Source organism: Chroicocephalus ridibundus, chromosome 3, assembly GCF_963924245.1.
Source record: "Chroicocephalus ridibundus chromosome 3, bChrRid1.1, whole genome shotgun sequence".
Classification (NCBI taxonomy): Eukaryota; Metazoa; Chordata; class Aves; order Charadriiformes; family Laridae; genus Chroicocephalus; species Chroicocephalus ridibundus.
In genome coordinates this window covers 127295007-127321348 of record NC_086286.1, presented here as the reverse complement: position 1 = coordinate 127321348, position 26342 = coordinate 127295007, and the positions used below count along the sequence as shown (strand labels likewise).

General features: G+C 49.3%; 1 protein-coding gene across 5 annotated transcripts in view; it reads left to right on the top strand.

Moving 5' to 3' along the window:
• The window catches only part of EXTL3 (exostosin like glycosyltransferase 3), a 167662-nt gene that overhangs the window by 83880 nt on the left and 57440 nt on the right, over positions 1 to 26342 (top strand). For 4 of the 5 annotated variants that reach the window (XM_063330725.1, XM_063330724.1, XM_063330728.1 and 1 more), the window contains one exon: positions 17456 to 17550. The gene's annotated coding sequence lies outside the window, so the exon portion shown is untranslated. Of the gene's footprint in view, positions 1 to 15749; positions 16237 to 17455; positions 17551 to 26342 lie in introns of those variants that run through there. The other variant, XM_063330726.1, reaches the window with a different exon arrangement.

The window sequence follows — 26342 nt, the reverse complement described above, 5'->3', positions numbered from 1 at the left end:
AGAAAGAAAAAAAAAAAAGAAAAAATATGGATTTGCAGAAGGAAAGCTACTTAGAGGCAGTGGATAAGCACGCTCTAGGCAAGGGAGTCCTCTTCCTTCTCCAGCTGCCTGTGTGGATGCCTGGAGCTTTGTAAAGAAATTTTCCACAGTCTGATGCACACATTGTAGAATTAAGAACAAACTTTGCTGCCACCGTTTCGAAACTATTTCCTTATTACTTGAATCTTTGATCAACAAAATCAAGGCTTTTTTCACCGTGCCTCTGAGTCCTCTCTGAGCAGCACAAGATGTTCTCAGCCTTTCCGTGGAGTCAAATTGTCTGAAGTTTTGCCTGTTGATTTTTTTTGTTTTTATTTTTTTTTTTATTTTTAAAAGTATTCTTTAAGGTGAATTTGGAATGATACAGCTTCCATCTGGGAACTATTTTAGTTTTAATTTGAAAAAACAGGCTATAAAACATACACTCATAAAAACAGTTTGTCCTTTCCAATGTACTAGAAAATGATTCTCATCAGCCTCTTAAGGCACTCTACTTTCATGTATTTAAGCTCCGTGACATGTTCGGAGAGATAGTTACTGTGGGTTTTAGTACAGGGTCACACATAAATTTCCAGTATGGATCATTTGGGGAAGATTAATACGGAGAACGTGTTAATAGTAAAGAATTTGAAGTCATTGCAGATTTTGCAGCACAAGTAGCTTAGTGACCATAAAGCTGCTGTCCGTTTTTGCTTGAAAAATGAGCCGTACTGAAAGGATGTACTTAGAACTTTGAAAATCGCTGGTGCCTGTGCGTGGCACGCGTGCTCCTGCCTTGCCGCGGGAGGGTAGTTGACGTGTGTCGGGTGTTGGCTGTGGGCTGACGGTGCTTCAACCTCATCATCTCTCTGCTCCTTCCACTTTGCTGTCATCTCGTTGGGACCTGCAGGGTTTAACGGCAGAGCACAGCAGGAGTTCGCCCACTCGGCGGTGTTGATCGGTTTTCTGTGGCATTCTGGAAACCAGCTCCCTGATTTTTGGCTTTTTAGCGTTCATTGTATCTCCAGCTCTGCTCAGCGCAATTGAGTTGGTGGTAGAGGGGCAGGAATAAGGCACCACTTAGCAACGAAAGGATTTACCAGCTGATACCCTCAAGTTTCCACAGGGCCACACTGATTTCCCAGGCTTTGATTTGATGCTCTTATTCAGCAGCCTGACAGAGCCTGTGCGTCCCCCTCACCCCCAGGGAGGTCCCTTGATTAAGTCATTCCTGCTTCGTGGGACCTCATGGGGAGCCTGTGCTGCCAAAAGTAATGAGCTGAAAAGACCGGCAGTGTCAGATCATATCGGCATCCTGCAAAGATCTCATTCATTTCTGATTCCTCATTATTCTTGGTGGGCTTGGTTACGACGTCATCTGATTTTTTTGCGTTACGGAATTTTTTGCAGCTTGGATATGGAGAAGCAGAGTTGGGCAAGGGATCGTGCAAAGCAGAAAGATGTCTGGCAATGTTTGACCTGCAAGGGTTGTAACTGCCCACCTTCTCCTTCGTCTCGAGCACTACTTGCTTCAGGGATTGTTGGAGACTTTAAAAAAAAAAAAAAAAACGAAAAACAACCAACCACCAAACCACCACCAAATTGCTTTTGAGTAACGTGAAATCCTGATTATGGAAATGTTAATCGTGTATCACATCACGCATTCATCTCTTGCCTGCTCAGAAGTCCCGCTGGTGGCCCATGCGTGAACAGAAGGACATTTAAAGAGAATTTTGCTTAAAATGCACTTGTTAGGATGCCTATGTAAAACCGGTACCTTCACGGCTAAAATCAATGTTTTTGTTTGCGAAGCAGCATTGCTGTGCTGAGCAACTTTTATGGATGAATAAAGTGTTAGTCTTTTTCCAAAGGAGAACGCAGCCTGAATCAGATAATGCAGCAGAGCAAAACGGCAGAGAAAGGTGGGTAAAGAGCCCCGAGAGGGGATCGATGCAGGTTTTTATCTGGGAGAGATGGACGGTGGCATTCCTAAGCTTCTCCCTGCTGGTGTTTCCCTGTAACCGATCTTACAAAAATACTTGGAGTACATGTAACTTAAGGGTGTGATTATTATATTTTTTTAATTTTAAATATTTATTATATTATATTTGAGGCCGCACCTGGAGCACTGGGGCCAGTTCTGGGCTCCCCGGGTCCAGAAGGACGGGGAACTGCTGGAGAGGGGACAGCAAAGGGCTACCGAGATGCTGAGGGGACTGGAACATCTCTCTGATGAGGAAAGGCTGAGGGATTTGGGTCTCTTCAGTCTGGAAAAAAGACGGCTGAGGGGGGACCTTATCAACGCTTGTAAATACTAAAGGGTGGGTGTCAGGAGGATGGGGCCAGGCTCTTCTCAGTGGTGCCTGGGGACAGGACAAGGGGCAACGGGCACAAACTTGACCATGGGAAGTTCCATCTCAACATGAGGAGGAACTTCTTTGCTGTGAGGGTGGCAGAGCCCTGGCACAGGCTGCCCAGAGAGGTGGTGGAGTCTCTGTCTCTGGAGACATCCCAACCCCGCCTGGACGCGTTCCTGTGCCACCTGCTCTGGGTGACCCTGCTCTGGCCGGGGGTTGGACGGGATGATCTCCAGAGGGCCCTTCCAACCCTATGGTTCTATGAACAGGGTTGAATTATATTGATAGAGGAGTTGCGCTTTTATTATGCCTTGTTTTGCCACAAGTGATTTTTTTTTTTTAAGCTGGAGGTTGACTTTAGGCTCTGAAGGCAGGTGAGGACTCCTGACGTGCAGCCCCCGCACTCATTGCTGATCCCGGTGAGTGGCCGAGAGGAGGCATTTCTGAGCAAACACCTGGCAAAGGTGTCCTGAACTGCCCTTGGGAGGAACTTACCTGCTTCTTTCTTTCTTTTTCTCCTACTTCGGAGAGATTCTCGAGACACCAGTTAGCTAACTCGGGCGCCTGATGTTTGGTGGTGTAAAAACCTTATCTGTAGTTCAATCAGACTTTTACTTTCCAGTGCAGCTGGGGCTGATGCTGACACCCATTATTGAAAGTTCTCCAGACTGTGTTTGAAAATCCTGTTCTCGGTTTGTTATTTTTTTTGTCAAACTTTATTTCAGCTAGGACTTTCCAGCTGATCGTCTGCTGGGAGATGTGCTTTTTGTGAATACTCAGCTGTTTTGGAGAACGAGACTGAGAAAATACACGCTTTCTTACAACTAAAAAAAATAATAATGGCATGGCGACCGTTTCAAGTCACTGTGCCCCTGCACTTGGGAGCAACGACTTGATGTTTGGCAGGTGTCTCTTTTGCAGTTCGCATAAAAATCTGCCAAAGTTGGGGCAATTTGGAAACGTGTGGGGGAATAGGGGCAGGGAACTGCTGGAGGAGGGAGAAAAGCTGTGTTGCCTAAGCATCACTGGATACCGCCCTCGAGTTGGATCCTCTCCTTGCTGTTGCCACGGAGTGTGTGATTTTGGGGAAGCTGCTGGAAACAGTCTCTTCAGACACACCATTCTCAGAACAGTCTGTGTTTTGGAGACCCTGGATCTAGTTTTGCAGGGTTAATGGGGTCCAGTGGGACCCGTCCTCTCTGTGTGTGCCTATATGTGAAAATACATATGTATGCATAACTGTGTCTTGGTGAAGACGATAAAATATATCTATATATGGATATACTGAGGTCTGAGGCATCCTCACATTAGCAGAAGCTGCTGGTCCTTGTCCATCCCTGCCCCTGAAGCTCATGTCCTTGTGGAAGGACAACCTTAATGTCTTAAGAGCTTCATCCTGGGCCAGATGGGCTGAAACTGCTTCAGAACAAAACACAATTGTACAAATGTTGCCCCACCCCTGGAGGGGTTCAAGGCCAGGTTGAACAGGGCTTGGAACAACCTGGTCTGGTGGGAGGTGTCCCTGCCCAGGGCGGGGGATTGGGACTGGATAATCTTGAAAGTCCCTTCCAACCCAAACCATTCTATGATTCTATGAAATCTTATTTCTGTAAGAAACTAGGCTGTAAGTGGGCCAAGGGCAGTGTTTCACACCCTCTAGTGTTGGGCAGAGCATCGGTGAGGTGCAGATTGTGGGACATAGATGCTCTGGTGCCCACCTCTACCCTGCTGGCAGTCGGTGCCTGCAGGAAGCAGACAAGCAAATCGCTGTGACCCTGTAGAAATGGAGACCCGAGGGAGCAGAAAACTCCCCAAGGGACGTCTTGGATCAGGCTTTACAAGTTCTTTTTGATACATCGTGCCTTTTTCTTCAACATGCTCTGGAGTCTGCAGAAAAGGGACCGAAGTCCTGTGGCTTCTCTGTACTTGTGCAGCTTGAGGTGGTGCATTGGCCTGTTGGCTTGGAGCATCGTGGAGGACAGTGCGGATAATGACCCTTCTTTTTCTTTTTAGTGGAGGTGGTGGTGACCCGCAGGGAAAAGAGAAGTGTTGAGGCATTACAGAGTATTTTATGCCTGTCTTCCTCATAAAGGAAGGTTTTAATTGCGCGATGGTTGAGATGAACAGACATCTCGTCTCTGCTCAATTTGCCCAGCAGGAATTAGTAAGTGCGTGAGAGATTCTTCTGTAACAAAACAAACCAGCAAAAAACCTGCTTGACTTAAAGATAGAGCCTACATCAAAATGTAGCACTTGGGCTGGGTGGAGTCAAAGTTGCCCGAGGGGCCTCTGGACTTTAATGATGTTCTAATAAAGCTTTAGCGCATGTTAAAGTTACGGAATCGAACATCATTGCTGGTAGCCCTGAGCATCGTTCCTGTGGTTGACAAAGGCCTGCAGGAGTACCGGATGGGAGGAGAAAAGTGAGAGCCGTTGAAGGATGTGTTTCTCTTAACTCTTGGGCAAATACTTAGATTTGCGGGTTTTTCAAGTTATTTTGGTTTGATAGATAGTAGATAAGCAGATTTCTTTTTTAAGGATGACTTCTACTGCTTAATCTATTTTTCTCTTGTTCATAGTGAAAAGAAACTGAGCGTAGTATCTTGTGCTTATAGGTAGGAGCGAGTTCTCTGTGAGCTCCTGGTAAAACGCTGCTCTGAACAAATTCAGTTTTGTGTGACTAAACAGTGTCAAAGCTGTCACGAAGATAGCGTAAGCCCATCTCTCTCCTCTTTTTTTCCATCAGTGTAGGAAATAAAAGCCATTTAAAGGCTGTGATAAAGCTGTAGCGCTGTAAATGTGATCATGGGAGTTCTTAGGAATAGCTGCATCCTTGGTGTTCTTGTGATTTTCATCAAGTACAGAGTCGCTGCCGAGAAAATCTGCGGACTTCACAAAACTGATGGGAGTAATAAATCGTTACGAGAATATGATAAATGACTTGGAGCAATCCAGTTGACTTGTAAACTGCAGTCCTGCAAATCCTGTGTGAAATGACCCACGACGAAATCGCAGGCGGAGGAGCGAGCGGCGTGGGCCGTGCCTGGGGGAGAGGGCTCTGCCCTGGAGAAACAGGGCGCTTGTGGCTCTGCTGAGCAGCCGAATCTACTTGAATTCCCAGGGTCGTAGTGCAGTAAGAAGTGTTTAACGCCAGCTGTGCACATGTGAACTGGGAAATAGGAACAAAGGATGTTTTTACTTCCAAAAACTGCGTTTATGAAAATACTGGTGCAACGGCTTATTTAGCTCTGATATCCGTATTTTAAAATAGACATGGGAGAAGCGAGAAAACATGCAGAAGGAGCGGCGGGGCAGTGTTTGGAGCAGGGAGAACATATCTAGGCTTCAACTTTTTAAATCTCCCACTGTGTTTGCTGGGTCAAGAGAGAGACTGAAACACGACTGCCTTTTGGGAAGAGGGTGCTGGATGCTGCTGAGTCTGCTGGAGAGGGCTGTGAGAAGTACCGGCTGTTTGGAAGGTGACCTTAGAAGGTAGGCACGGCTGTGGTTAGTCACTGGAGCTTATTTCCAGGGATTTCGAGGGATGGATTCTCCCTCTGTTTGGACCAACCTTGATGCATCTTTGGAAGTTGTACTATAACTAAAAGCAGGTAAAGCGTTGACTGGGAGACACAGAACTAGTTTACTTTACCTATGGAAATAGTGAGGTACAGAGATGATGAGGCTCTTCGCATGGTCACAAACTAAGCTATGGTATTTATCAGTCTGTCGCAGAATAGAGACCATTGCAGGAGGTGGTTTCTGAACACCTCGTGCCAGCACAGTTCCATGCAGCGACACCAGTTCCGTGGCATTGAGCGAAGGGGGTTTCCATTCCCTTTCTTGAAGGCCACATCTCATAGCGTCATCTTTGCTCTGAATGCTATCGTGAAACAGAGGGTGGTTTCACACAGTGAAAACGTTACAAGTTCTTGCTTGGATGGCTTCCTGTCAAATGAATTTCTGCAGTGGACTGGAAACTTAGGACAATTTTCTGAAAGGGAGTTGTTGCTACTCCTACGTGTTTTATCTGCCTATGGAAGAGGGAAGGAATTCTGTGCTGAGACAGACTCCAACATGCCTCTTGCTCTTCTTTGAAGCAGCTGATTTGCCCCTCCTGAGCATGCCTCCCCTCGCATGCTAATTCTTTGTGCCCCGCAACGGGTTTAATGTGAAAAGGATTTGTAATATCCCCAGCAGTGGACTGTGACTTCAGGTAAAGAGGGACAAGCCAGCCACAGGGGACCTTAATTTGAAGGTCCGGTTTTTATCCCTGAACATCTTTGTCCTGGTTCCGGTGGGGATAGGGTTAATTTTCCCTGGTATTCCATGCCATGTGAGCCACGCCCACCCTGAGCTGCCGGGGGAGGGGGCAGGAAGTTGCTGCTTAAAAGCGGGCTGGGGCATCCCGGGTCCGGCCGGCGAGCGCGGGGAGCGGCGGTTCCATAATCGCGTTTGTATATTCCCCTATCCGTGTTGTTGTTGTTGTTGTTGTTTGCCTGTTCCCTTTGCTGTCCTGTTAAACTGCCTTTGTCTCAACCCAAGAGTCTTGCCTTTTCTTACGATTCTTCCTGTATTAGGAAGGCGCGAGCGAGCGGCACGTGGTTCTTTGTTGCCGTCTGAGGCTAAACCACGACAGTCTTGAGCCTGAGAAGCACGTGCAAAGTGGCTTCTTTATGGAAGCTTTTCCTGAATTAGCTAAGGAAAAAATCCTTCTATTTATTTCCCTCCCCCTACAAGTAAGTCCTAATACTGTCTCTTGTCTTGTTATTCCTTGTTGACAAATGGTGGGAGTAAGTGCCAGAGTAAATGTCCTGTTTTCCTTATCCACCCTCATTTCTGCATTGAACATCCTTGTGTATTCCTCCTTTTCTTAGAATCATAAAATCACAGAATCTTCATGGTTGGAAAGGACCTTTGAGATCATCGAGTCCAACCAAACAACCTACAATCTCTGTCACTAGAGCATGCCCTGAAGTGCCACATCTAGACGTTCCTTAAACACCTCTGGGGATGGTGACTCAGCAGCTCCCTGGGCAGGCTGTTCCAGTGCCTGACCACTCTTTCAGTAAAGGAATTCCTCCTGATATCTAACCTAAACCTCCCCTGCCGCAGCTTCAGACCATTTCCTCTGGTCCTGTCATTATTCCCCTGGGAGAAGAGGCCAACCCCCACCTCTCTGCACCCTCCTTTCAGGGAGTTGTAGAGGGCAATGAGGTCTCCCCTCAGCCTCCTCTTCTCCAAGCTAAACATGCCCAGCTCCCTCAGCCTCTCCTCATATGCCCTGGTCTCCAGACCCCTCACCAGCCTGGTAGCTCTCCTCTGGACACGCTCCAGCACCTCAGTGTCCCTCTTGTACAGCGGAGCCCAGACGTGAACACAGCACTCGAGGTGAGGCCTCACCAGTGCCGAGTACAGAGGCACCATCACTTCCCTACTCCTGCTGGCCACGCTATTCCTGATACAAGCCAGGATGCTGTTGGCCTTCTTGGCCACCTGGGCACACTGCTGGCTCATGTGAAGCTGGCCGTCCACCAGCACCCCCAGGTCCTTTTCTGCTGGGCAGCTTTCCAGCCACTCTGCCCCAAGCCTGTAGCGTTGCTTGGGGTTGTTGTGACCGAAATGCAGGACCTGGCACTTGGCCTTATTAAACCTCATACAGTTGGCCTTGGCCTGTCAATCCAGCCTGTCCAGGTCCCTCTGTAGAGCCTTCCTACCCTCAAGCAGATCAACTCTCCCACCTAGTTTGGTGTCATCTGCAAACTTACTGAGGGTGCATTCAATCCCCTCATCCAGATCATTGAGAAAGATACTAAACAAAACCGGCCCCAAAACTAAGCCCTGAGGGACACCACTGGTGACCGGCCACCAAGAGGATTTCACCCCCTTAATCACAACTCTCTGGGCACGGCCATCCAGCCAGTTTTTAACCCAGCGAAGAGTACACTTGTCTATGCCATGATTCACCAGCTTCTCCAGGAGAATGCTGTGGGGGACGGTGTCAAAGGCCTTACCAAAGTCCAGATCGACAATGTCCACCGCCTTCCCCGCATCCAGAAGGTGGGTCACATGGTCACAGAAAGAGATCAGGTTGGTTAAGCAGGACCTCCCTTTCCTAAACCCATGCTGGCTGGCCCTGATCCCTTGGCTGCCCTGCATTTGCCGTGAGATTTCACGCAAGATGATCCTCTCCGTGATCTTTCCTGGTACCGAGGTCAGGCTGACAGGCCTGTAGTTCCCCGGATCCTCCTTCCGACCCTTCTTGTAGATGGGCGTCACATTAGCCACCCTCCAGTCATCGGGTACCTCCCCTGTTGACCAAGACTGTTGGTAACTGATGGAGAGAGGCTTGGTGAGCTCTCCCACCAGCTCCCTGAGTACTCTTGGGTGAATCCCATCTGGCCCCGTAGACTTACGTACGTCTAGGTGCAGAAACAGATCATTGACTGCTTCCTCCTGGATTATGGGTGGGTTTTCTGCTCTCCATCCTTATCTTCCAGCTCAGGAGGCTGAGCACCCTGGGGATAGCTGGTGTGACTATTGAAGACAGAGGCAAAGAAGGCATTCAGTATCTCAGCCTTCTCCTCGTCCTTGGTTGCAACTTTCCCCCCCGCATCCAGTAAGGGATGGAGATTCTCCCTGGCTCTCTTTTCTTACACCAAGCCCTGCTCTCTCTATGCAAAGCCCTCTCTACGTATCATCATATCAGCTCAATTTGGCTTGCTGAGGGAATTTAGGGATTTTTAAAGGGGATCTCTGTCCATTTGGAATTTCAGTAGTCACTTGGTCATCTAAAGGTGCACGGTCAAGAGTTGTGTCTCCTGCAAGAGGACATGAAAGGGAAGTTGTGGCTTCTGGAGTGGGTGATTGAGGACACACAGACCTTTCGGCTGAGCGTCTCCAGCAGGAGCTGCACCCTGCCTGCGCGTTGGCAAGCTCCTAGTCAGCTGTAAGGTAAATTATTAACTTAAATCCCTTTCCCTTCCGGTGACTCAGCAGGCAGGCCGTAGCTTTTAGGGCATCTCTAACCTGTTTGACTTTCGATTGCGAGTCTGAACGCAGACTGGCATAGTCTTTGAAGGGAAGGGGTAAGGAGAAGGCCATAAAAACTAATCCTTTGCTAGCGGGGCGGGACTTGACTCTTGCGGGGGGTAATAATTTCCCAGTTTGTTTCTGGGAAATCAGTTGTTTCTGGGAAATCAATTGGTTTTGTTCAGGTTTGCCAAAGAAACTAACAGTTTATCCCTATTTTTCAGAAGCGTCTTAAAATTCCTTTCTTGCAGTGCGATCATAAAATCTTTGACTTTCTCTCTGCTCTACAACAACAAGGTTTAATTTCACTGTTTGTATGATTCTGATTGCTAAAGTGGAAGCGATATAGGAGCACTCTGGGGTTTTCTTCTGTGCTTTTCTCCCCCCCATAGACCCCTCCTGCCTTATCCCAGTGCAGTCTGCACTGGAATTCCGGCATAACAACAGGAGCCCCAAACAGTCCTTCATTTCTAGCTCTGTTTTACGTGTTCTTTTCCAGAGTATTAATATGCTGGGTAGCCTCTGTGCTCAAACGAGGCATAAACAATTCAGACAGCAAATGCTATAGAGCAAGTGCAGTTAATGGACCCAGCTGGTTACGTTGCCAGTTTTATGTGACATGTTGCCTGCGTGAGCTTGGGAAACTTTCTGCTCTTAAATATCAGAGCGCTGTTTAATGGTTTGCGTTGTCCAAATGTCTGTTGGGCTTCGGCATCTCCATAATGGCACTTGGTACCGCAGGTATGGGGGTGCCAGAAATGCCTCTGCTTGACCTCGCGTAATGTCTCCATCCCAACCATGCTCAGCTCGGCAGCTTCGGTGGAGACAGACCCTGGGAGGGATGCCGGCACGTGTGCGCAGAGCGGAGCGGATTGCAGCCTCCCGCGCCTTCCCCGGGGAGGGATGGCCCACAGGGGCTGCAGATCTGGGCTCGCACTGCCCCACGTCTTGATCGCCTTGGCCTTCTGCTCGGGCTGGGTTAGAGCGTTGCGTGTCTGGAATGATTTCCACGGGTGTATTTTTGTATTAGGTTGCAATATTTGTCCACCTTCGTGCAGAAGAATGAGCTTAAATAACTGTAGTGAAAACAAACTTTAGATTTGCCCTAGTATGCCTGACAATGTGAAAAATAATGATGGTACAGACAGATGAGGGAAATAAAAAAAAACCTAGCCTGGATGAGAGCCTTGAAAGATGAGAAAATACGGAAGCAAGTGGACATAATTGTCAGGAAAGGGTGAGATGAAAGCGGATGGTGATGTTTTTATGACGGAGAAGTAAAGGAAAAAGCTTTGCAGTGGACACTGCGAGGATGAGCGAAAGAAAATGGACAAATTTATCTGGATAGTGAAGAGAAAAGAAAATAGTGGTCAGATAGTGGTCAGAAAAGAAAAATGAGTTAGTTAAATATCCCAAGATGCCATTTAGTGCAGTGCATTTCACTCTTGGCCTTCCCCAACCCCACTAACGTGGATTGCTCCAGGCCGCCTGGGGCTGCAAATTCTCCGTCCCCGTTTCCTGCTGGGGAGAAGGAGAGCTCCTCTGTGTACGTATCCAAAATGCTGGTTTTAATTTCCAAGAGGATGTAGATCTTATTTGTTTATGTTGGAGCAGCGAGCTGGAGAGGCCAGGAGAAGACCATGTGTTTACGAGCAGGGCTAGATTCCCCGGAAAGCAGAGTCGTCTTCCTGGGCATCTCTCCATCGCTGCTCTCCTGCCCTGCTCTGCCTTCCTCCAGCCCTGCATCCCAAAGATGTTGTACGCGTTACCTTATTAACATTTCTCTTGTAATCACACAGGTCTTTCCATCTCCGGCACTTGGTGCTGAGCTCGGTGGTTTGGTGTGGTTGCTTAGGGCAAAGTTTCCTTTTTTACTTTTCAAAGCGATTCTTACGTGCAGTCGCGCTCGTTGGGGCTCTCTGCAGCAGACATCTGTCATTTGCTTTTCTCCTGCGGACGGTAGCAGCGAGGTGCACAGTTGAAGGTTGACGGCGGGGTGAGCGGCAGATGTCGGTGAGCGTTGCCTCTGCAGCGTGTGCGCCGTTCTGCTCCGCCTGTGCCAAATAACTGAGGATGAAAGACAAGAGTGATGTGAAAAAATGCAATTTAAATGTTCTTTGAAAAAGACAGCAACAACAAACTTGTGTTTCAAAGGATGGGGGGGGGGACCTTATCCACTAAACACATCACACAGTGCAGATTCCTGTGATCTCGAGAGACCGTTGGGATCTCCAGCTCACCAAATGGTAACACATCAAAGAAGTGTCCATGGGGCTTGGAGTACAAACATGTAGTATGCAGATGGCATAGAGAGTTCACAAGGCTCGGAGTCCGTGCCCAGGGAACAGATACTCCCTTGCTGAGCGACCATCTGACAGCTGCCTCCTTTTAGATGACTCTTGGCATCAAAGGTGACCTGAAAAACTTATTTTTCAATACATTAAAAAAAAACAAACTCTCAAACTTAAAAATCTCCAAGTCCAGCTACAAGAGCCATCCCTCTGCTTAAAAGATCATACTTTGCAAAGTAAGTTTTGTGTGTCTTCCCAGACTTGAAGGCATGGTTGCTTGGCACGGGGCTGTCTTTAGCTCTTGCTCTGGCAAACGTGGAGCTCTCCTTGCTTGGTGTTCACAAGTGCAGAGGGGGACATGGAGGGACCCACAGCAAGTGGGCAGTTGAGAATGACCTGTTCTCCAGTACTTACCCATAGCATCATCTGTCATCTGATAAACTAGAGGAAGGGGATGCCATCTAGAGGGACCTAGACAGGCTTGATGAGTGGGCCCATGTGAACCTCATAAAGTTCAACAAGGCCAAATGCAAGGTCCTGCATCTGGGTCGGGGCAACCCCTGGTATCAGTACAGCTGGGGGTTGAAGGGATGGAGAGCAGCCCTGAGGAGAAGGACTTGGGGGTGTTGACGGATGAGAAGCTCAACAGGAGCCAGCACCGTGCGCTGGCAGCCCAGAAACCCCCCGCAGCCTGGGCTGCATCCCCAGCAGCGTGGGCAGCAGGGCGAGGGGGGGATTCTGCCCCTCTGCTGCGCTCGGGGGAGACCCCCCTGCAGTGCTGCCTCCAGCGCTGGGGCCTCGGCACAGGAGAGACACGGAGCTGTTGGAGCGGGGCCAGAGGAGGCCCCGGAGATGCTGGGAGGGCTGGAGCCCCTCTGCTGGGAGGACAGGCTGAGAGAGCTGGGGGGGTTCAGCCTGGAGAAGAGAAGGCTCCGCAGAGACCCCACTGTGGCCTTTTGGTACTTAAAAGGGGGCTTATAAGAAAGAGGAGGACTCTTTAACAGGGCCTGTAGTGACAGGACAAGGGGCAATGGTTTTAAACTGAAAGCAGGTAGGTTTAGATTGGACATAAGACATTTTTTATGATGAGGGTGATGAAACTCCGGCCCAGGTTGCCCAGAGAGGTGGTGGCTGCCCCATCCCTGGAAACATTCCAGGTCAGGTTGGACGGGGCTCCAAGCAACCTGATCCAGTTGAAGGTGTCCCTGCTTATGGCAGTGGGTTGGACAGAATGGCCTTTAAAGGTCCCTTCCCACCCAAACCATTCTGTGATTCTGTCATCTCCGCTGGGGATGATGGTGCTTAGCGGTTTCATCTGAGGTGACAGCAGTGGAGCTGCTGAGCTATTGCTGCAGGAATTACTTGCAGTTGTTAATACTGTTTTAAGGCTTCTGTCTGTGCAGGTCAAAGAAATTAGAGTGTTGGTTCCTGCAGAAACCTCACCTTTGTAATAGAAGCACTTTGGAGGCACCAAGTAACGCTGCCTTATGCCTTGGGCAATGTAGGTTGGGCTCTTGCCGCGACTCGGTGGTGTAACCGAGATCTGCAGGCAGCAAGGCTGCCTCTGCCCCGAGCGCAGAGTGACCTGGGTTCAGCTGGGTTTTACCTTCTGCTGAATCAGAAGCCGCGGTGCAGGTGAGAGCACAAACCGTTCCAGCGGAGGTTGGTCAGCCTGGGAGCAGCCCCTCGCTGCGAGCACCCCGAGAGGCGGGGTGAGGTGGTCCACACGCGTTTCATGGCTTGCCAGAGTGTGCGTACCACGTAGGGACCTCAGGAAAGCTCAGCATCCCACGGAGCAGCAGGGAAGCCGGACTTGAATTCAGTCTGGTGGCCAAAGTAACGCACTGCTTTGACCAAGAATGCCCCTGTTTGTTCTTCCCCCCTCCCAGAAAAAAAGTAACATCCCCCTCCCTTTTTCTGGGCCAGTTTTCATAATTGCATCTGGGAGTCCTCTGCCAGGCAAGCCGCCAGTGGATGTCTCGGCAGCGGGGTGTTCTCTACCCTCCAGCCCCACGGCGCTCGGGGCAGCTGGACGAGGATGAAGACCAGCATCTCCAACCTGCTCGCTCGAGTAGGGAGGAGCGGTTGGGTTGGTCTGCTGGTTCAGGGGATAGCCGATGCAAATTAAATCGCTTTTTGATCGTCCATAGAGAAGAGTCCAGCAGAACCCTGGGGTGGTGCTTGGACAGAAAGCAGATGCCTGCTGTCTCGGGAATCTTCAAAACATTTCTGCTTTTGCCAGCGCTGTTTGAGGCTTTCCTGGGTTGGGTCTGCGCCAGCCACGTCGCGCTCCAGTCCTCTGCTTATCCCCTTCAGGGGCTGGCACCGCGGGGAAGCAGCGTCACCTGCCCTTGATTGATGGGGCAGTGCCGGGCAAGGCGAAACAAATACCCCGGGGATATCTGGTGTCTCCATCTCCTGGGACCGGGTCTGGAGGACCCCAGCCTGCTTCTGCCCGGTTCCTCGTGTGTGCCAGCAGCACCTCGGTGAGCCGTGTTTCAATCACAGCGCACGTTATGGAAGAGCTCACTTTTGGGCATAGGGATGAGGGAGAAAGGAGAGATTTGTTTAGAAGAAAATTAGCACAAGGTCGTCTTTAATGCCTAATTACGATGCGTGCCGTCAGTCCGTCCAGACTGTGCTCCATCCCACAGAGCACCCGTCGCACGCTACCACGCTTGATTGTACCCCCAGGGATGGGAAGCAGCACGTCGCCCGCGTTGCCGTATCGCAGCAGAGCAGGTGTGTGCCAGAGCGCTGCTGGCCCCCACCGGTGGCGGGGAGAGTCACGACACGTGTATGTGTGTTTTGGCAGAGCTGCAAAAATCAGCATTTACCACGTATGACGGAGCCACCTCCCCTTCTGTCGAGTGAGAATAACATCGCAGAAAGTGCGCGTCCCCCTGAGGGATCAACTTGGTAGCGATCAGCAGTTGTTGAGTCTTGAACAGCTTCTGCTGGTCCAGCCAGTTCTTCAGAGGCTGGGTTTTTGGGTTGTTTTTTGTTTTGTTTTTAAATGGCAGCTTGCTAAGGGCCAGATACTGTTGTGACAGTACCTCTGAAATCCTTAAGCTGCTTGAATCACTCCAAGGAGCCAAGCAATAAAAGAGCTGGAATAAAATGTATCCCACAATGTCCTTCACTTCTGCTGACAACTGCAGTTTAAATTACTGGTGCAACCTTTTAGCATAGCTAGCTTGTAAAAACTAATAAAAAATAAAATGAAGTCATAACGGCTACTTGCCACCGCGTCTCTGATGGGGAGTAGAGAGAAACTGCCTTTCTTTTGAGGTGAGCCCGTGCTGGTGTACCATTATTGCTGTTAATATTGTATTCTGATCACTGTCATTAATATATGCTGTAATTTTTATGTTATATAAGTTACACAGCGTTTATTAGAGAAGGGGCTTTGCTGTTCTCCTAAGGTAATGTTTATCCCATGAGCACCCTAATGTTTTTCAGAGCTTATATTAGAATTGCACTTTTAAAAAAAAACCAAAGTTCTCAGGAGAGTGTTTTGTTTAACTGATGCGAATTTGGGCATCCCAGGCTGGCCGGGGCTTGGCGCAACCTGGGCTGGTGGGAGGTGTCCCTGCCCAGGGCAGGGGGTGGCACTGGATGATCTTTAAGGTCCCTTCCCACCCAAACCAGTCTGTGATTTCCAGGTGCTCTGATTTCTTGGATCCTTTGCTTCAAGTGTCTGGAGTTTTGGGGACCCAGAATAATTCATGACTTTGGGAAAAAAAAAAAAAGTGCAAAATTTAACCGATGTGGGTTTTTATTTTACAAACTATAAAGCTTGCAATAAAACATTTCCAGACCTCAAAGAGCCAGCGAGGGTTGTGTACAGATGCTGGGTTCGCATAATGTGGGTGTCGAAGCGGGTATTGCGGGGCACGTCGAAGTGAAATCTTCAGCTGTGGCTGTTGAGTAACATCTTCCCTCGTGATTTCTGGAGAACTCTGGAAAGAGCTTTGCAATCCAGGGAGGAGCGAGGGGCAGAGGGGTCGGGGCTGTTAGTTCTCGTCTCTGCAAACATCTTGTAGCCTTGTGCAGATGGAAATGTGCCACGTCCTGCAGCCTGCCAAAAGAGAGAAGAGCTTCGTTCATGATACGTTTCCTTCTTCATAGCCCAGAGATGTAGGCACTTAGGAAGCATTTTGCTAGCCAAAGTGAAAAGGATGGAGGCAGCCTTTATAAGCAGCTGCCAGTCTCGTCACCAGAGCCCAGTGCCAGCCCCCGAGGACCAGCTCCATCTCCCTGCTGGGATCGGCGGCAGAGCTGGGACTGTGTGAAAGGCTGCGGGTATGGAACGCATTAGTTAAGAGCAGGGGTGGGAAGAGGGAGGCTTGGGACATTCTGCTTGTAGCGGCCGCCAAAACCGTGGCTGTCCAAAAGGCTGTGTAGGAGGGTGAAGGCGTGCGGATGGCCCTGATGAGCAGCGCTTTTTGTTCTGAAACAAAAGGAAATGCCACCTACAGCAAAGGCATCGCCCGCTGAACAACAGTCCTGCAGCCTTTGACTTCGGTTGGCAGAAGGTATTTTATTTTGTTTCGGTTTCCTATATGTATAGCTGCTGAGATCAGACAGTTGTGTGCAGCAGAAGCGTGTCCGGGAGAGGATTTGAGCTGGGGAAAAAGCTGGAGGAAAAATCATAGTGAGTTACTGGGCTCGAGGGTGGAAGTGGTGGGTGGAACTCACGGTGTGTCATGCAGCAGGTCAGTCGGGATGGTTTGTGGAGGTCCCCTTTGACCTTGGCACTTACACAACAAAGTAGTTGATTCTTTTTATTTTTTTTTTTGTGGGAAACGGTCAAATGCGTGTGACTTCAGAGCTATCGGTTGCTAGGTGTTGTAGTGGAAATGTTTTCTGTGAAGGGAGCCCAGAATGCCTGCAAAGCTGGCTTTGAGCTGGTGGAGCACAGAGCTGGCGGCCCACATCTCGTCCCGTTTAGCCGCAAAGGATTTGAGATAGCCCTTCTCCAGGTTGTCTCGTTTAGAGAGAGGTCGCAGCAGCAGCGTTTGTAAAGCATGCTGATCATTTACCACTGCAGTTCTGCTGCTCTGGGTTGCGCTGGCTCTTGCGAAGCCAAGTACCCTCGTCCCCAGCTTCAGGTAATGAACGGGCCAGGGTTTGGTGGAGTGAAGATAACTCAGCAACTCAGTGGCAGGGACAACCAAGAGCGTCTCTCGCATCCTTCTTTAGGATCTGGCTGTTCCTGTAAGTGTTGAATTCTGCTCTTACAAGCCAAAGCATCAAATTTGGATAGGGAAGGCTCAGAGTTCATTTTGCCGGTGTTCCCGCAATGGAAGCAGCTCAGGACCAGCAGTCTGGGTCATCAAAACTTTGCTTGGGGAATTCTGGCCAGTTTGCTTTTTATTGTGGATGCCCCGCGCTCCCTTTGTGAGTCTCTGCCGTGCTGAGGAACACGCAGGAGCTGAGGATGTGCCTCGTTGCACTGGGCATCATAGCACCCAAGGAGGTGTCCTTTGCCTTGGGCCAAATCCTGTGCCTGTCTCCTCAGCCGCTGTCCTGCAGCCGCTGATACTCTTCAGCGGCCCAGATTGTCGAGCCCGTGGGAGCTTTCAGCCTTAAAACCAACTACATGGTGAATCTCTCATCTGTTTGGAGAAGGTCTGGAAGGAGTGTTTTTAGCCAATGTGCTAATAGGCAGCCTCTCTTGCCTGATGCCTCTAGGCGGTGGGTAATATGTTGCTTAAGTACATGTGGTTTTGTTTGTGTTTCTATATTAAACAGGGGAAGAACCCTTGAGATCAACGTGGGGAGAAAGAAGAAAAGCAGTGAAGGAGTCGCTGTGTGATGCACGACAGATCTGAGCCGAAGTGCAGAAGGTAAAGCACAGACGAGCCCTGCCGTGTCAGTTGGCTCCATGCCTGGTATTAGATTGCTTTTGCCCTCGCTGTATTTTAGCACGGTCTACCAAAACACCTCTGCGCTCTGCTTACTCTGCTAGCAACGCTCCCTTCTCCCCGTAGTCAAGTCAAAGTAACAGTGAGATGGGAATCATAGAATCATAGAACCACAGGGTTGGCAGGGACCTCTGGAGACCATCCCGTCCAACCCCCAGCCAGAGCAGGGTCACCCAGAGCAGGTGGCACAGGAACGCGTCCAGGCGGGGTTGGAATGTCTCCAGAGATGGAGACTCCCCCACCTCTCTGGGCAGCCTGTGCCAGGGCTCTGCCACCCTCACAGCAAAGAAGCTTTTCCTCATGTTGAGGTGGAACTTCCCATGGTCAAGTTTGTGCCTGTTACCCCTTGTCCTGTCCCCGGGCACCACTGAAAGGAGCCTGGCCAGAGCCTGGAAGGCTTGTAAAAGTTGGGCAGCAACGGTACAGGGTCACCCATGGGGTCTTAATCAAGCCCCTTATGTATTTTTCGGCCATCACCTCTTTTTTGTTAATCATCTATTATTTTTTGAAAGTTTTAGCCGAATTCAGTTGGCAGAACTGCAGGCGAAGAAGCGGCATTTCACAATATTCTGACTTCAGCAGTTTAAATTCTAATTTGAAACGTGGTGTTGCATATCACTGATGGTCTGAGCTCGCCGGCTCGGTGTCCGGGTGCCTCGGGATCCAAATCGCCGCACACAGCCCAGTGGGGGGAGTTGGGCTCTGAAACTGCATGCGTGGTCTGAAAATTTTTCTTCTTTATCATCATTCATTGGGCAGATTCTTGTCCCAAAATGCTTTGTAATCGAGGTAGGTTCACTGTGGAAGAATTAGTGCGTGGGCTGCTGATGCACAGCTATTGCGGGGGTGTGTGGCTGGCCGGGAAGTGCAGGCGATCTCGCCGCAGAGGCTGCAGATTGCTGCCAGCAGCACCTTTCTCCTTCTCCAGTTTTCCCTCTCCCTCCTGGAACGAAGCCAGAGGATGGGATTTTGTGCCCTGCGCTGAGCTCCTGCAGGCAAACTCCAGAGGGTTGTCAACACTGCTGATGAATTTGGGCTTGAGCAAAGGTGTCAAGCGTGAAGCAAAGTGGCTGCAGCACAGAGTCGCTTCTGCCTCTGCCAGGGAGCGCCGTTTTCTGGCAGAGGGACACAAGGGCACCAAGAGGCAGTTGTATCCTAGGCAAAGCTGCTCTGGAGCCCGAGTTTTTGAGTGGAAGTAGCACGTGGATTGTTACTGGGAGCTGCCACAGTTATTCGAGTCGGGATTTGTCTGCCAGATCTAACTCCTGCTCTTAGGAAAACTTGGCTGAAGTGTAACGGCCCGTGATGCAGCAAGAAGCAGACTAGGTGCTCTCAAAGGTCCCTTTTGGCCTTGAACTCTACTAATCTGTGAAAAAAATCACAGCTGCGTCTCTAATGACACATGACCAGTTCAGGCCCCTGTTTTGACTTGCTGTCAAAGATTTCTCCAGGAGCGCTGTGTCCTTGTGTGTCACGTTTGGAGCATCTGCTCCCGATATACTTGGGTTGAACCGCTTCCAGCAGACTTAGCAACTGTGTCGGTGATTTCCTCCAGGAAATCCAAGCGTGCGGGATAGTCTTTAGCTTATGGGATCGTGGCAATCAAGCCTAATGGCACTCTTAAGTTGCTTTTTTCTATTTTTTTTTTTACCCTGTTAGCTGTTTCCCCACCCCCAACTACATATCTCTACACGTAGGGGTTGTTTTTTTCTGCCTTATTCAAGTGAAAGAGAAAATCCTTTTTGATTTATTCCAGAGCAGCCCTCGAGCTCAGCTCCTGTGAGAGCCTGCTGACTTGGAGTTCAAAAGATCTCATGTCTTTGAGGCCAGGCTGTGGTCTTCCATCTTGCCTCAAAGTTAAACTGAAAGAGAAAATTCTTTTTTTTTCTTCTTAAAAAGAGAGAAAGAGAGAAAATAAGCATGCTGTGTAAGGGAATCAGTCGTACCTGCAGCAGAAGAGAATGCCAACGTGCAAAATTTCAGGTTAAAATCTGGTTGTTTAGCGAAGGCTTTATTTTCAAGCGCCTAACATCTTGTTTAGTAAGTGTTTCGTAGTGATAAGTTCTTCCTTTTAAAGCAGCGCTTTTGGCTGGCTGGCATCCAGCCTGTGATTCTACATTAAAGCATTTTTTGGTGTTTAAACCACTACATTACCGTGGTGGCTAGAAATGGTAGTTCCTGATCCCTAATTTCCTGCAGATCTGCTGATAACAAGGCCTGGCTCCGGCAGAGTCTTGCATCGCTAACTCCCGAGTTCGGTCTTCATGTCTGCGCTGAATTTCACCGCAGGCAGGAGTTCTGGCCACTGGCATAATTGCCTGGTTGCCTAGCTGGTGTTTTCAGGAACGAATGCTGGAAGATTGGCCAAGGACATCTCCGTTCAACATTTAGGCTTCAACACTTATGCCTCACTCTCTGCGTTTTGCTTCCCCTGCTGCCTGACTTGAGATGTTTGGAGCTGGAAGCGAAGCTGCTCGAACACGGGCCCTAGCACATGCCGAGCAAGAGGCATGTCTTTAAATGTGAATTTCTAATGCTTAACTTCTAACGTCATCCTGTGGAGCGATATTAAATGCGTCCAACAGTTGTTGTGCGTCTCAAATGACCGTCTTGACATGCCGGAGGGCTTGGGTGTGGTTGATACCTTAAAACGCCTGTTACGCTGGAGACTAGAGTGATGCATGTGAAGTATTAAGCCCTATACCAAAGATGAGCTGTGCGCCTTGAGAGGAGGTGCAGACAGTTGTCTGGCGTATGCAGATATGTGTGTATGTGTTTATATGCAGTAGAGCGCAAAATAAGTGCGTAAAAGCTTTTATAAGCGAGCTCTGTTCCATAGGGCCCTGCTTCGTCCAGATGCATGCGGTTGTTGCTAGAGCTGTGTATTTGGAAGGGCAGAGGGAACAGATGGAAGACCTTTAATATATGGGGACCCACCTTTAAAAAAAAACCCCAGCTCTTTGGAGCAAGGTGCCCTTGGCTCTGCTTCTACCTGGGGAAAGCAGCAGTGCAGCGGGAAGGAGGTGCTGAGCAGTGCAGCGAGGGCTCGCTCGGACGCCAGCAGAAGATAAAACACAGGTTGGGTTGGTGGAGTTTTTATCTGCAAGTGGGGTCGTGAGGGCTGCCGTGTAAAAGGGTGGGTGCTCTCCCAATCTTGTAGGTGAATATATACCTGGGAGGTGTGTATATTTTTTTTTGTTTGTTTGTTTTAAAAAAAAGCTCCAGTGTTGGTACAGCCTACTGGGGAGAAAAAACCCAGCTTCTTACCTGCCTCCAAGGAACAAAATGGTTTGCTGGCAGAGTCGAGGACAGGTCAGCATGGGGAAAGTCTCATGTGGCGTTTTGCAAGCCATTCTTATCGCACTCCTTTTTCAAAAACCCTTCCATTCAGAGTTCCGTGGAACGTGTGCTTGAGAACACCTTACTGTTTATACCCCCCCTTTTGGAAAAAAGCACATCTAGAAAGCCAGCTGAAACTAGAGTCATCTTCTGGCATGTCTGTGTACAGTAAATCCACGCAGCTCAGGTTACGAGAGAAGGACGGGCAATGGACTGACTCTTCTTTTGTTCTGTCACCGCTTCTGCTCTTTCTTCAGCAGAGAAAAACCACACATCGACCTTCTCCCGCAAACCCGTGTTCTGAGCCAGCAATAAAGTAGGAAAATGTTTTTTCCCAAATCTAATTTGAAACATGATGACTGGACCATTCTTAAACAGCTTTCAACTTAACAATAAAGAAACTTCACAGAGTGCTTGGCAGGAGCCTCTGTACATAATTTAGATCATAATCAGATGCATTAACACATTTTATATGGATCTCATGGGGGCCAAGAAGATGAGGTGTGCTGGGTAATTTCTTTCCAGATTTCTTTACCTGATTGTTTATTACTCTTGGGGACTTCATTTGTGGTCCAAATGTCACCAGCAGAATCCTGCTGCTTCATGTGCCTGCATTTAGAGTAGCTAGGAGCAAGGCTTCAAATAACCTAATTGATGTGTTATCGTCGGTCTTTCCATCTGTGTGTGTCAAAGGGAGGATGGAGAGTACGTGGGGAGGGAGGGAGGCGAGAGGAACAAAAGCAAGGACCCGGTTCTGCAAAGTGCTGAGCTCCCCCTGTGCCAGCGGCTCGGTGGGAGGGAAGGCGCCGAGAGTGCTCGACGAGTAGCGCGTTTCCCGCTGAGTACAATCATGAGCTCCGCTTCTAGAGAGCAGCACGGGGGAAGCGCTCCTTCCCCACCTTTTCATTTTAGCTGTTAAACATAAGCAGCTCTAATTTTATAAAGCTTCTGAAAGCTTTTCGGCGCTCTGTGCAAAGAAGTGATCATATATCATTCGCATTGCTTCATTGTTTTGCCATGAATCCACCCATGCCAAAAGCATCCTTGTTGTGAAATCTCTCCTTTGACAGAAAATTCTGTTGCTGCTTTGATAAATGATGTTTTGGATTTCTTTCCGCTCTGCTGGTTTGTATTATCCCCTCAAAAGGTGGGAAGTGAAGTTCCCTGTCACTTCAATGTCTCCTTTATACATGTTGAAGTAATAACCCTTCCCATGTATTTCATGGGTCTTTATTTGTTATTAAATGCTGTGAATGGGGCTAACAGCAGCATTCCCCGTCCCTCCCCAGCCGTGGGCGGCGCGGCCAGGCTCTGCTCCGAGACGCACGGCTCAGGGCTGAGGGCCCGGTCACCGGGGCACAAGGAGGGATGCTCCTGGGCACTGGGGGTCGCTCGCCCAGGGTGTAACCCACCAGTGGTGGCATCGGCCGTCCAGCACTGACCCACACGATCCCCAGCTGTGGTCCAGAAATCAGCACAACCGGGATGAGAAATGGGCACAACTTGGTGGATGAGAAGCTCAGCACAAGCCAGCAACGTGCGCTGGCAGCCCGGAAAGCAAACAGCATGCTGGGCTGCATCAAAAGCAGCGTGGCCAGCGGGTCAAGGGAGGTGATTCTACCCCTCTACTCTGCTCTGGTGAGACCCCACCTGGAGCACTGCATCCAGCTACGGAGTCCTCAGCACAGGAAGGACAATGGACTGTTTGCCCAGAGGGGGCCACGAAAATGCTCAGAGGGCTGGAGCCCCTCTGCTGTGAGGACAGGCTGAGAGAGCTGGGGGGGTTCAGCCTGGAGAAGAGAAGGCTCTGGCCGGGGAGACCTTATAGCGGCCTTCTGGTACCTGAAGGGGGCCCATAGGAGAGATGGGGAGGGACTCTATATGAGGGAGTGGCAAGATAGGATGAGGGGGGACGTTTTTAAACTGAAAGAGCGGAGATTGAGATGAGATCTGAGGAAGAAATTCTTTGGTGTGAGGGTGGTGAGGCCCTGGCCCAAGTTGCCCAGGGAAGTTGTGTCTGCCCCATCCCTGGAGGGGTTCAAGGCCAGGTTGGCCGGGGCTTGGAGCAACCTGGGCTGGTGGGAGGTGTCCCTGCCCAGCGCAGGGTGGTGGAACTGGATGATCTTTAAGGTCCCTTCCAACCCAAACCATTCTGTGATTCTATGAACTGAACCCGCAAGGCAGGTCAGATGTGGGCACTGCGTTCAGGAAGGTGAGGAAGTATAAGAACACAAAAGGGGCTGGACTACACCAGCTGGACTTGGGGCCAGAGAACAGGCAGAGGTACTGGCACAGCCGTGGGGCCATGGCGGTCCGTACCAAAGACACAGAGCCCCTTTCCCTTTTTTCCAGTGGTAGTGAAAACCACCCCTGGCTGGAAAGCCACAGTGTTTTACTGGCGCACAGTGAACAAACGCTGTGGCACAGTGTGGCCAAAACAGGTTTGAGTGCAGAAGATCCTTTGGAGGCCGAAGGCGAAGCACTGATTTCTGTTTGCCTCTTTCCTTGGGGTTTTTTTTTTCCCCCCTTAATAATTGTTTATCAACAACACTTTCTCAGGCGATGATGCAACAGCATCCCAGATTAGCCCAGATCGTAAAGTGACTTTTACAACAGAACATAATGATGATGAAGAAATGAGTATCCTTAAAAATCAGGAGTGATTGGGTTGTTGACTTCCCATTTCATATGCTGAGCGAGTCCCTGTGTCTCACCCCCCGTGACACCGGGGAGCTGTGCTGTTGCAATGTTGATGGGGAGAACGGCGGGGCTGAAGAACTGAGTCACCCAGTGGTTTTTCCACAAACACCTGCCTTTCCCTGTGTTTTCCAGCAAAGAACTGAGGAATGGCATTACTTGCAGGATATCCTGCCCCAAGGGATAAAAATTATGGTGGTTGGGCTCTCCTGAACAAACCCTTTCCCCTCCATCTCCTGCTTATTTTGACTCATGAGAGCATCAGAGCAGGCTGATAAGGGCTCCAAAGGCTTTGCGCAAGCAGGGCAGGCAGGGGGAAAATATCCCCAGTGCCTTTGCTATTTATAGCCAGTTCACAAGCAGTTTCCTTGCTTCCAGTGCCCAAACTACCAGCTGTGACTGATGTATTCTCCTTAGGTCAGCGGCACGTACCGCGACCGACTTGTCTTGACAAGCTCGGGGGGGTTATCGGTTCAGCTGACGACTCTGCTCATGCTGTGGTTTGGCCAGGGCAGGGACGCGCTTGGTTGGGCTGTGGACGGGGGTCTGAGGTTGCCGGGGGCGGGTGAAGGAAAAGGAGTGGTTTGGTTTCTATTTGCTTAAGATCTACTTGGCTTGGACTTCAGAATTACTGATGTTCAACCTGTCTTTGTACCAAACCACTGCCACTGTTCAAACAACTGCTCAGCTAGAACTATTGGATTACCTCTCGCTAAAGCATTGTTTGATTTGTCTTGCTGTTTTGTCAAGCCTCTGAAGATAATAGCTTGCTTTAGCCTTTCCTCTCCGGATAGCATGAAAGAAGCGTCCGTCCAGAGGGGGATGTGTTGCTGCATTCTAACTTCTGTGAGTTAGGAGCACCGTGGCTTACCTGCATGGGGTGGGATCCGTACAGCCTTCACCTGCCTTCTCCTTTATGTCCTGCAGGTATTGCTTGGCTGGGTAAGAGTTTTACTTGCTGAAGATCTGACGGGTGCTGATCTGTTCCTGCTAGATCACAACTGCTGTCTTCTCCTACTGCCTAGTTTGGGTAGCCCCTTACAGCTCATATCTGGTAAAAAAAAAAAAAAAAGGTGTTGAAAGTCTTCCAGCGATCTTGTCCGTGTGGTTACATGCTAAAATGCAAGGAGGAAAGTGTGGCTTTTCCGCTGTGAGCTTTGCTTGTGTGGCTTGGCTTGTCCTTCTCATGTTTGGGGAGAAGAGCAGAACTGTTGCTGAGTGGGGAAACTGAAGAATTTAAGTTCTCTTTTGCCTAATTTCGGGTGAATATAATCTGCTACTTGGTGGATTCTGTGTAAGTGTCATAAGGATGGACATAGACAGAAATAAGGCAGAATGTGAAAGATGGAACACTTAAACTCTTCTGATGGTTGGAAATGGGAAGTGCCTTTTTTTCTTTTTTTTTTTTTTTTTTTTAAATCCGGCAGTAGGATGCCGGCAGTTGTGCGTGTGTGTGGTTGCCCTCCACTGGTTGATATTAGAATGACCTCCCTGTATCAGAGACTTTTTTTGGCCAAGATCAGTGTTTCAGTGTTGACTTTGAAGAGGGTCAGAAGCCTTTGAGATGCAGGGATGGGTTGTTGAGAACTGGTGAGTGGGACTGCTCACTCTGGGCAAGCCTCTGCCATCCTGGGCAAGAGGCAACATCTGAGCTGGTGGAGCAGGAGGAATTGTCCAGTGCAGAAGGATGCACGGAATCCAACTCCATCACTCAACATGGCCAAGGTTTGCAGAGGGGTAGCCAGGGCTTGGAGAGGCTGCAAAACACATTCTGCTGCAAGACGTGGCTCTGAGCAATCTGTCATTGGGGCCCGGTGACCCCATGGGGCACGTCGCACCTCAAAATAGGCAGCACACCCCTTGCCTCCTGGGCTGTTCGGGGGAGTAGGCTTGAGTTATGTATCAGGCTGAGAATTATGCGACAGTCTAAATTAAAAAATCATTTGCTGAACTTCAGTTTTATGAAAATAATCTGAACGTGAGTTTATCAGCACTCAAACGGCTGTTACAGCGGAGAAGCTTAGAGGATTTAAGGGAACTGCATCCAGCAGTTGTGATTTCCATGCTGGTGTGTTATACCCTGTCCTTGAAGGTTGCTGATATTCAGTAAGTGGAGTAGTCCTGGTCAGCAAAACCAGTGACTTGTGGGTTTGATTGTTTGGGTTTTTTCCTTCTGGATCAGAACCAGGAAAGTCAGGAAGGCGGCTGTGTGCCTTACAAGACCATAGTAAGGTCTTGCTTCTTGCTCTGCACTTGAAACCCTTTCAAAATGTGTATGCTAGGAACTATAGATTTTTTTGTCTTCTATGGATTTTGGCAAGACAGCTGTTGGAGTAAGGTGAAAGGAAAACGAACCCGAGAGGAGCTTTCGATTTTGGCTAAATCGGTAGTTACACTTTCCAGTAACAACAGAAGGCATTTAAAAAACCAAAACGAAACAAAACCCAAAACCTGGTGACACCTGGATTTCAAAGACGGCATCTGATCCATTCTTTTTGCCTTCCACTAAAGACGGGACCAGGGTAAACACGCCTTGTTTATCTCTCTGCGTGTTGGATACGTGAAAGAATTTGGGGAAACAGTGATGTAGTGGTTGAGCAGAGAGATGGGAGCAGAGGAATCTTTAAAAGGATGTCTCTTAAAATGTCTTTTAACATCAGCCCAACCCATTTGATCTC